Below are 11,434 nucleotides of genomic sequence, written 5' to 3' on the forward strand. Positions count from 1 at the left end.
ACCCCCAACGCAGTTGTGTTGTTGTCCGCCTTCGTGGCCATGCGCGAAGGTTTCCTCGGAGTCCTCCCGACCCTCGAGCTCTAGGGGGAGTTTTTCTTCTCCAAGCTCGGCACCGAGGCGGCGGGCGTGCCGGCTCAGTGCAGCTCTTTCATCGTCGTGCGAAGGTTGGGGGCCGACAATCCCTTCCCCTCCACCTCGCTGATCAAGTCGGTGAAGATGTGGCAGAGATCCTACTTCTACGTTAAGAACGCCTCTGCGAGGGGGGACTGGGTCAACCTGCTGGCTTTCGAAGCTAGCTCGCCGGCTGGGCGACTGCCCAACTGGTCGTACCGGGCCAAGTCGCTGATGCCTGCGGGAGCCGGCGCCATCACGCGACTCCGAGTGCTGACGCAGTCGGAGGGTCTGACTGGTCCGGACCTGCTGGCCGCCTTCGTTTCACGCCGAGTTCTCCCACTCCAAGGCCGCCCTCATATGATATGCCAGATGAGCGGGCACCGCGACCCGAGTCAGATGTGCACCAAGGACATGCCTCACGAAGAGGTGGCCTTCATGGTGAACTACCTCTCGGACAGCAGGCTCCTGGAGGACTGGCGGTTCGGCAAGGAGCCATACTCCTGCGCCAACCCCCCGCCCGTGGTGAGTCGCCTTTCTTTTGTTTCTTTGGATTGTCTTCTTCTTGCCGAGTTTTGTTTTGACCAGTCGGCTTTGTTAAGAATCCCCTCCTCCACCCATCAGCCGGCACCTCGGGGCTGGCCAGCGAGTTCCTCCCTGACCGGGCGGAGAGCGACGTCGACGACCCCAATCTGGGGGCGGCGGCTATGGAAGATGATGCCGAGGGAGGAGGAGGAACAGCAGGCGACTTCAGGCCCTCGGCCACTTTCGCCGACTGGCCTGACGACGACGCCGAGGGAGAAGTCGCCCCTCGCCATCGGCCAGGATCCAGCCAGCTTGGCGCGGGCTCTTCTGTCACGCCGGGCGCTCCAGGCGGCGGAAAGAAGCGCAGGGCCGTGCCGACCTTGTTCGGCAGTCGGACGAAGAAGCCCAAGGGTTCGGCTGGGGCGACCCGGCGGGACGAGGAGGCCGCGAAGGCCATCCGCTTCCGTAAGGAAGTGAAGAAGCCTCCATTGGTCTCCGCATAAGTATTCTGTCTTCAAAGTTTTATTCTTTCTTTGTGACTTTGTCTAAGTCTCTGCTTGCCCTTCTTGCTTCAGGGCTCCCCTCTCTCTTGAGAGGGTCACCGCCGCCTCCGTCATGGGGTCAGCGGAGACGTCTGCCACCACTCGGTGGATTGACCCTGCTGCTGACCTCCGGGAGGCGACGGAGCGGAATGCGCAGGAGAAGCGCAACGAAGAAGAGGCCCTCCGCCTGGAGAAGGCGGAGGCCGACAGGGCGGAGGCCTCTGCCAAGAAAAAACTGGCGGAGGCCGAAGCCGCCACCGTGGCGAAGCGGCAGGCTGAGGAAGTCGCACGCCGCCAGTCGGCGGTGCTCGTTACCCCGTTGAACTCTGCGCCGCCACCTCCGGAGTTCACGGGACAGACTGAGGAAGCCGGCAGGGAGAACCCCGTCGTGGAGGGGGAGGGCGGCGACCCCTCTACGCCGGATGTGAACGTTCCGCCGCCGCCTCCGCCGCCGTCTGAAGGTGCGCAGGGCGAGCAGCCGGCGGGCCCTCCGGTGTCACCGACCGAAGACGAGGCCATGGCGAGGCTACTCCTTCAAGTCGGCTCGCCAACGCGCCGCCGTCTGGAGAAGGCGACTTCGGCACCCCGCCCCCTGGAAGCCGGCGCCGCCAGCTCGGCCGTCCCAGACGCCGAGGCGACGAGCGCCGCACCCATTGGGTGGGTGCGAGGAGGTGTCATAGGGCCGCTGAACCAGGCGCTTCTGGACATCCAGGCGAAGCTTCGTGCCGAGGGCGACGCTCTCCAGAATTGCACCAAGGCGTACCTGGCGTCACGGGCAGCCGTCCGGGTATGTTTTTCCTTTTGGCCTTTGTTTTTCTTGTTCCTCTCTGTGGGGGCGCGCCAGCGCACCCACTGGGTGTAGTCCCCGAGTTTCGGGCTGGCTGCTGAGCAGGCAGCCCAGAACTCCAATTGATGAACTTTGGGTGTTAACTTTTTGTCTGAAACGTTCGTCACAGGATTACCACAACCTCCGGGTCACTGCCTTCAACTGTAACATCGAAGAGCTGGGCAAGCGGACCGCCGATCTGTTGGAGAGCCGGAGTAAGTCCTTTTCCTTCTTCACGGGGGCGCGCTAGCGCACCCACGGGCTGTAGTCCCCGAGATTCGGGCCGACTGCTGAGCAGTTGGGTCGGATCTCCTCGACGACCTTCTTTACTGATGACTTGACGCCTTATTTCTTTCTTCTTCTCAGGGGCCAACGCTGCTCTTCAACAGCAGCTGAGCGACACCAACTCCGCTTTGCGCGCCAAAGAGGAGGAGTGCAGAAAGCTCGCCACGGAGCGCGATCCGCTGGCCACTCAATTGGCAGAGCAGAAGGAGCTGCTTGTGAAGACGCAGAGGGAGGCGGAGGAGACGGAAACCACCCTCCTGGCCGAGTTCGCAAGCGATCGCTCCTCCTGGTCTGACAAGGAGGCGCTACTGTCCTCCGGCTTCCACGAGATTGAAGACATCATTGATGGTGAGTTTCTTTATTTTCTTTCTTCGAGATGCCGACTTAAGTCGTGCCGACTCCTGGTTTTTGACTTGCTTCTTCGTTTCTTCGCGTCTTTGCAGACTTCTTCCCTGGGCAGTCGCAGGCCGCCATCCAAGCCATCGAGGCTGATCGTGAACGTCGGAGGGCGGAGGGCGCAGAGATTGCCACCGATGCCCCCGAACTCTTGACGAGCACATCCTGAGCATCAAGGCTCGCCTTCGGCCGACTCACCGGATGCTGCGCCGGCTTCAACGTGTCGGTGCCCAGGCGATTGCCGCTCTGTGGCCGGATATGCAGGCTCTGCGCACCCCTAGCCTAACGGCCAACTGGCTGGTGGTCGCGGTTGGTCGTCTTGAGGCCTGGAAGGGCTCTTCGGCCTGAGCTGGAGTGCGCCGGGCCTTGGAGTTCGTCAAGGCATGGTATCCGGGGCTGGACCTAGACCGGCTGGCCACGCTTCGGTCGGAGGCCCAACCGGAGCTGGCGGCCGCGGAAGACGCCCTCGTCAAGCGTGCTGCGGCGACCGCCGAGTACACCGACACCAGCATCTTCGTCCCCGAGCGGTCTGAAGACGGCGAGGAGGTACCGCCGGAGTGGTTTGGAATGAACCCAGACTACGGCGAGGACTCGGCGGAGGTGATTGGCTCCAGCGTTGAGGAAGAGGGCGAGGCGGAGGACGGAGGCGAGGCGGAGGCACCAGAAGATGGAGCAGACGGCCAGCCTCAGCTTGACCGTGCCTCAAGCAACGAGCCGCGTGCGACCGACCCGACTGCCGCCAGAGGCGATCGAGCCGAGACTAGCCAGCCGGCCGCCCCGACGCCTGGCGCTGGCGCTTCCTCCGACCCTCCGAGTCCGTCTGCTGCTTCCTAAGCTACCGCTGTATCTTTGTTTTGTCTGCTTCAGTAGTCTTTGAAAAACTTGTTAATTCGCACAATTCCACCCGCGGGGTGTATTTTGAACCTCTACTCGAAAATTTGGCGAAGGGCCTATGTTATGTAAATATATTTATCTGAGTTCTATCTTTTCTTGCTCATTGCTCTTTTGGCTTTTTTCCTTTGCCGTTTTCTCTTAGTTGTCTGCCTTGCCAATCGGACAGCCGCTCTGTGGACTGTTGCTGGATCAAGTGCTTGGCTACTTTGGGAAAGCAAGTACTTGGCCGTTTTTAAGAGTTTTTGAGTAAGTTGGATAGAAGACGGCAATCCGACTATCGGAGAGTCAGTTTGTGACAAAGGCTGGAAGCCGTCTTGAGCTATGTTCTATGCTTTGAGTCCTTAACCATTTTTTCATGCGAACACCCATTCTACCTTACCTCTGCCCACCGTACAGTCGCTCTGCGAGGTACGGCTTCTGACAGAAGACGGTTTAGGTGTTACACACTACTTGTCCGGCTGCAGGAAGCATTTCATAGTGCAAGGCGGCAAGTCCCCGGGCCGACTTGTCGAGCCCGGTGCCAAGCGGCATGACAAAGAGTATCATACTTGTAGGCATAATTTTTATCATACAGACAAAAGAGGGCAGTCCTCAAGCTCGTCTCGGGGGGCCCGAAGTCTTGGTACATTAATACAAAAGGTAGCGTGGTACATACTGCATCAACTGTAAAATCTTCGGAGGAGATTTGCATTCCATGGCCGCTCTGTCTCCTTGCTGGATTCATCCCTCTTGCGTGCTCGGGGCTTCTGAGCGTCGATCAGGTAGTAGGAATCGTTGCCCAGTACTTTGCTGATGATGAAAGGGCCTTCCCAAGGCGCCGGCAGCTTGTGCTGGCCGGCTGTTCGCTGGATCAGCCGGAGCACAAGGTCGCCTTCTTGGAAAGATCTTGCCTCACCTTCCTGTTGTGGTATCGGTGCAGGCTTTGCTGGTAGATGCTGGACCAGCTGAGTGCCAACAGCCGGCCATCTTCCAACAGATCGACGCCGTCTTGTCGTGCTTCTTCAGCTTCCTCCTCAGTGTACATGGTGACTCGTGGGGAGTTGAACTCTATGTCCGTTGGGATGACGTCTTCGGCACCGTAGACGAGGAAGAAGGGCGTGAAGCCGGTTGACTTGTTTGGAGTCGTGCGCAGACTCCAGAGGACGGCTGGTAGCTCGTTGAGCCAGCAGTCGGCCGAGCGCTCCAGAGGCTCGATAATCCGAGGCTTGATGTCGAACAGGATGAGGCCGTTTGCTCGCTCCACTTGGCCGTTTGACTGCGGATGGGCGATGGACGCTAGGTCCAGTCGGATTCCCTGTGTTGCGCAGAAACGGGCCAAGGCGCCTTTGGCGAAATTTGTGTCGTTGTCGGTGATGATGCTGTGTGGTATGCCATACCGAATTGTGATGTCGGAGATGAACGTTACGGCAGTCGGACCGTTCAGCTTCTTGATTGGCTTTGCTTCTATCCACTTGGTGAACTTGTCCACTGCGACAAGTAAGTGAGTTAAACCACCTCGTGCTGTTTTGAATGGTCCCACCATGTCTAGACCCCAAACTGCGAAAGGCCAGGCAATGGGGATGGTCTTGAGTGCAGAAGCTGGCTGGTGCGGCTTGGAGCTGAACTTCTGACACCCTTTGTATTTTTGGACCAACTCCTTGGCCTCTTCCAAGGCAGTTGGCCAAAAGAAACCATGTCGAAAGACTTTGGCGACGAGTGCTCTTGAACCCGCATGGTGGCCGCACTCGCCTTGATGGATGTCTTTGAGAATCGCTTGGCCTTGCTCTGGCTCTACGCAGCGGTGGTAGACACCAGTGACGCTGCGCCTGACCAGCTCTCTGTTGACTATGGTGTAGGTTGCCGCCCGGCGTTGTATTTCCCGAGCTGAAGTTTCATTAGTCGGCAGCTCTTTGTTCACCAGGAATTTGAGGATGGGCTGGGCCCATGAGGGTGCTGCTATTTCTTTGACTGCTAGAACTGTGACTTGGACGAGGGCGGTTGGGCTGGGAGGCGGCGGGTTGGAGTCAACAACCGCTTGCTGGGTTGATGATGTCCCCAGGCCGACTGGCGCGATCCTTGGGCCGAGTTCTGGAGTCTTCAAGTCCTCCACCGTAGTCTCCGGGCAAGGTTTGGCTGTGGCAGTTTTGGGGTCTTCCGCCAACATCCTCGTTCCGACTGCCGGAGCTCTGGAGTCGGATCCGACGTCTTTGGGAGGAGCCGGCACAAAAATGGAGTCTGATTCTGGTGAAGGCTTGACAGATGGCTTAAGCAGGCGTTGAAGGGCGACACCAGATGGTGTTGCTTGGCGGGTAGAGCCCATTCGTGCAAATGCATCTGCTTGGTCGTTGTCATTTCTCGGCACATGGAGGAACTCGCACGCTTCGAAATACCCGCTGAGTTGCTGCACGAGGAAACGGTAGCTCGCCATGTTTGCATCCTTCGCGTCCCAGTCGCCAGATGATTGCTGGACCACTAAGTCCGAGTCGCCATAACACAAGATCCGGCGGATGCCAAGCTCTTTGGCAAGCCGGAGCCCGTGAATGAGCGCCTCGTACTCCGCGACGTTATTGGAGGCGGCAAAGTGGATTTGCAGCGCATATTTGAGCTTGTCGCCTTTGGGAGAGGTGAGGACGACGCCGGCTCCCAAGCCAGTGCGCATCTTGGAGCCGTCGAAATGCATCCGCCAATGGGTGGAATCAGGTGCTGGAGGTAGGTACTGGGTCTCGGCCCAGTCGACGAGGAAGTCGGCCAGTGCTTGTGACTTGATAGCGGTGCGGGGCTGGTAGTGGATGGTGTAAGGAGCCAGCTCTATGGCCCACTTGGCCACTCGACCAGAAGCATCTCGGCTACCGATGATCTCGGCAAGTGGGGCCGTGTAGACCACCGTGATTGGATGCTCTTAAAAGTAAGGCTTCAATTTCTTGGCAGCAAAGTGTACGCCATAGCACATCTTCTGGTAGTGGGGGTAGTTCTGCTTGGAGGTCGACAGTACCTTGCTTAGGTAATATACCGGTCTCTGGACAGGTAGCGCCTTGCCTTCCTCCTTGCGCTCCACTACAATGACCGTGCTGACTACTCGGCTGGTGGCGGCGATGTACAGGAGCATAGGTTCCTTGGGAGTCGGAGCCGCCAGGACGGGTGGAGTAGTCAGCATCTTCTTCAACTGGTGAAAAGCTTCGTCCACCTTATGGTTCCACTCGAAAAAAGTGGTCTTCTTCATGAGTTGGTATAAGAGGAGAGCTTTCTCGCCCAGCCGACTGATGAATCGGCTGATGGACGCTAAGCAGCCGGTGAACTTCTGCACATCCAGCAGTCGGCTGGGTACCTCCATTCTCTCAATGGCCTTGATTTTTACTGGGTTGCATTCTATGCCGCGTTCAGAGACCAGGAAACCTAGGAGCTGGCCGGCTGGTACTCCGAAGACGCATTTCTCGGGGTTGAGCTTGATGTAGAACCGGCGCTGGTTCTCAAAAGTCTCCTTGAGGTCTTCCAGCAGTGTTCCACACTTTTTCGTCTTCACCACCACGTCGTCCACGTAAACGTGGGCGTTCCTGCCGAGCTGCTTGAGGAGGCACTTCTGCATGCAATGCTGAAAGGTGGCACCAGTGTTCCTTAAGCCGAACGTCATGGTGAGGTAGCAGATGGCTCCAAACGGCGTGATGAAAGCAGTTTTCAGTCTGTCAGCCGGGTTTAGCTTGATCTGGTGATATCCTGAGTATGCATCCAAAAAACTCAACAACTCGCATCCGGCTGTTGAGTCTATCACCTAATCGATTCTTGGTAAAGCAAATGGGTCCTTGGGGCAGGCCTTGTTGAGGCTCGTGTAGTCGATACACATTCACCACTGCTTGTTCTTCTTTAGTACCAGGACCGGATTTGCTAGCCATTCTGGAAAGAACACTTCCATAATGAAGCCGGATGCTAGGAGTCGGGCTATCTCTTCTCCGACAACTCTTCTCTTCTCTTCTGATAAGCGGCGCAGGGGCTGTTTGACCGGCTTTGCATCAGTTCGGACATGTAACTTGTGCTCGGAGAATTCTGTCTGTACACCTGGCATGTCTTTGGGGGACCATGCGAAGATGTCCCGATTCTCACGGAGGAAATCGGCGAGCTCGCCTTCCTATTTGCTGTCGAGGTTTGCACCTACGACGGCGTACCTCTCTGGGTGCTCCAGGTCCAAGGGTATCTTCTTTGTCTCTTTGACCGGCTTGAACGAACCCTCAGCTTCCGACTCTTTTGGGTTGGGCGATACCTCAGGCTGCTTGCCGGCCATCGACACTACTTGCTCAAGGAGCCGCTTCTCAGCCGCGATTACCAGGGACTCGGCCAGCCAACTGCTCTCTGCTGCGCAAGCAGACGACTTACGGTAGTCACCAGCCACGGTCAGAATTCCCCTGGAACTGGGCATCTTCATCTTAAGGTAGGCATAGTGGGGAACCGCCATGAACTTGGCCAAGGCAGGTCGGCTAAGCAGCGCATGGTATGGGCTCTCAAGATCCACCACCTCAAACCAAACGGGCTCTCTACGGAAGTGATTTTTGTCCCCAAAGAGGACGTCCATCAGGATCTTGCCGATTGGCGAGAAGGAAAGCCCAGGAACAATGCCGTGGAACACAATTCGGCTGTTCCGAAGCTGTCTTTGCTTGATTCCTAACTTCTCCATGGTGTCCTTGTATAGGATATTGATGCTGCTGCCCCCGTCTATCAGAACTCGCGAGAAACGCGCGGCTCGTCTGTCCGTAGCAAAGGTGGCGTCCAGGACCAAGGCATAGGAGCCCGGACTCGGCATCACTTCTGGGTGTTCAGCCCTACTCCAGCTGATGGGCTTCTCAGACCAGTGCATGAACTCTGGCGTTACTGCATTCACCTCTTGTTGCTGCAGCCGCCTGCTGCGTCGATCATCAGCCACACTGGTGAACACAACATAGGCTCCATGCTCTTCTGGGTATTCGTCTTGTACCGTGCAGGCAGGGGAGGCGGAGGCGGATGCCCAGCAGGCAGGGGAGGCAGGAGGCCGTCTCCCTTGGTGATCCTGGTGAGCCAGTGGCACTTCCGGGTGGTGTGATTCGACGGCTTTGTGCCACTATGGAACTTGCAAGGTCCATCCATGGTCTACTCATAGGAGAAGGCAGGCAACCAGTTTGGCTTGCCGCCTTTCTGTCGCTTAGGCGGGGGCTGCTCATCTGGCTGCTGGGCTTCAACGGTCGCGACCTGCCGGCTGCTGGAAGCCTGCTGCGGGGCCTTGCGTTTGTTATCGCCCTGCTGTTGTCGCTGGCCGGCATCTGCCGCCGGAGTTCTTGGAGCTTGAGGAGCCACTTTGCTAGTTGTATTGATTTGAATCTCCGCCTTCATGGAGGAGTCGGCTGTGGCATACTTGTCCACTATGATCAGCAGCTCGTCGAGGGTTTCTGGCTCGTCGCAAAGGAGCTCGTGCTTGAGGAGGGTGCCTTCTCTGCACCTGGCCATGAAGTACTCGATGGCCTGCACCTTGTGCACGCCCTCGCAGGAGTTCCGGAGCTCGGCCCAACGCGTGAGGTAATCGCGAGTTGACTCGTCGGGGCCTTGCACGCACAAGGAGAGATGACGAGGCTTGGGAGGACAATTGTACGTGCTGGTGAAGTTGCGGACGAACGCTTCGCTGAAGTCGACCTAGCTGTTGATGCTGCGGGACGTTAGGCTGTTCAGCCATGTCCGGGCCATGCCCTGGAGCATGAGCGGAACGTACTTCACGGCGACACGCTTGTTGCCGTTTGCTATGATGACAACCGTGGAGTAGTCGACTAGCCAGTCTTCCGGCTTCATGGAGCCGGTATACTTGGGCGTGTCTCTTGGGAGCGTGAACCCTCTGGGAAAGGGTTCGTCCCGAATGCGGGTCCCGAAACAAGGCAGACCTAGCTCGTCTTCTTCTTCCAGCGCTAAGGATCGGTGGAGTCGGTCGATCCGATGGCGGGCGTCGTTCTCTCCAACTCCCTCTCGGCGGCCAAGGCAGTCACCGAGAGTCGGATGGTCAACAGGCGGCGGGGAGACTTGCCTCTCCTTGCGGGGAGGGGGAGGCGGACAGTCGTCCCGTCGTTCCACTGCCCTTGGGCGGCCGTCTCGGTCGCGCTCTATGGTAATGCGAGTCCGACTGTGGCTGACAGTCGGCTCCTTGTCTCTTCTTCCTCGGGCGCCGCCAGTCGGCGTCCGAGACGTTGCGCCTTGATCTCGGTGAAGGTCGTCGACGGGCCGTTGAGGCGCCTCCGCGCGGCAGCCGGTCTCGTTCTGCGTGGCGGCCGCGCCGAGAAGCCGCTGGACTCGCTCCATCATGAGGCGGCGTTCTTCGCCCTCGAAATTGTCCAGCTCGTCCGCCGCTGCCTGGGCGGCTCGGATGTTCTCCGCTGGTGTAGTATACACAGGGCGGCTTGCCCCGAACAGGTTGGCAATGGCTACGCCGCGCTGCCGGACCGCGCCAAGGCGGCTGGGCCCCGCCGGGGCCGGCGAGCCGCCGACGGTGCGATCCATCTCCCGCTGGTAGGCTTCCTACAAGCGCCTCATGCTGGTCAGCTTCTTCGCGCCTTCACCGAATGGGCGCAGTTAGGTCTTGCAGCGCCACGCCGAGCGAGTCGTGCGCTCCTCCACCGGGGAGCTCGTCATGACTGATGACTAGCACCTCGGTGACGGTGCTTCCGTTGCTCTCTGCGTAGGGGAGAGGTTCGTCGTAGACCACCACATTTGTGGGGAAAACGTCGAGCGATGCGGTGTCGGACTCGACCAGCATCGGGTCGGTGGAGCCTACGGACTCCAAGTCTACGGCAGGCTCACCGAAAACGTGGAGTTGATCGAGGAGGCCCGCGAGGAGGTTCTCGGGGCCGCCCGTGCCTGCGTTGGACAAGTACGGCCAAGGAGCTGACCGCGCAGGCGATCTCAATGCCGCTTAGCGCGTTGGGGCAAACTTCGTCTGGCGTGCCTGGCTGGCTGCGCTCACCAGGGAGGAAAAGGGTTCGTCCAGAGCAGATCTCCGGACGGCGGTGCACCAGGCCCCATGGTGGGCGCCAAATGTCGGGGGTTTGGTGCGACATATGCCAACGGATGGCTTACCATGGTGGGGGCGAGTAGAACGTCGCCGGTGCCTGGAAACGGGATGAGGCGAAGACATGCACGCCGGCGAATCTTACCCAGCTTCGGGGCTCTCCGGGGAGATAATACCCCTACTGCTGCTCTGCGGGGTCTCCGCATGATAACTATGGCAAAGTTCTTACACGGTTGCTCCTTGAGCAGTTTTCTGGTGGTAGGAGAGGGCAAGGCTAGCTCTCCCCCTCTATATGATCTGGTCTAGAGCTAATGGGTTCCAACCCTTTGCATGGGTGCCCTGGGGGTTTATATAGGCCTACCCCCCAGGGGTACAATGGTAATCCGGCTGGACGCGGGCCCAGCCGTCAGTGCCTCTGGCCTCCGTCTTCTCTGCCGACCGCTGGGGCCCCGGGGGAGGGCTCGGCCGACTCCCCCAGGCCGACTCCCGACGGGTCCGACTGGTGGTTCTCCTGTCGTCCCCCGAGGTCTCACTGACTGGTGGGGCCTGCTGTCTCCAGGCCGTACATACAAGCCGTCGTGGGTGCAGGATTCGGCCCTGCGGCGCTGATGTCAGGGCCGGCATGGCAACAGTGCCACGCCACACGGAGATCTTCCGGGGTACGGCGTGCTGTGGCCATGCCTGCCCTTGGTGAGGGGCGGGGGTGGGCTTCGCTGCAGCCACGCCCCTACCTCATCCCCTTTGATGAGGTCATGGGGTTTGTTGGAGTCGCAGGCCGACTCCCCAAAGCCGGCTTCTCTGGAAGTCGTCCCTGGGACTCGGCCGTGAGCAGGCAGTCGGCCGCCCTGCCGTCGATTCCTTAGGAGG

This window comes from Triticum urartu, chromosome 4A (assembly GCF_056163025.1).
Source record: "Triticum urartu cultivar PI428250 chromosome 4A, HENAU_Tu73, whole genome shotgun sequence".
Taxonomy (NCBI): Eukaryota; Viridiplantae; Streptophyta; class Magnoliopsida; order Poales; family Poaceae; genus Triticum; species Triticum urartu.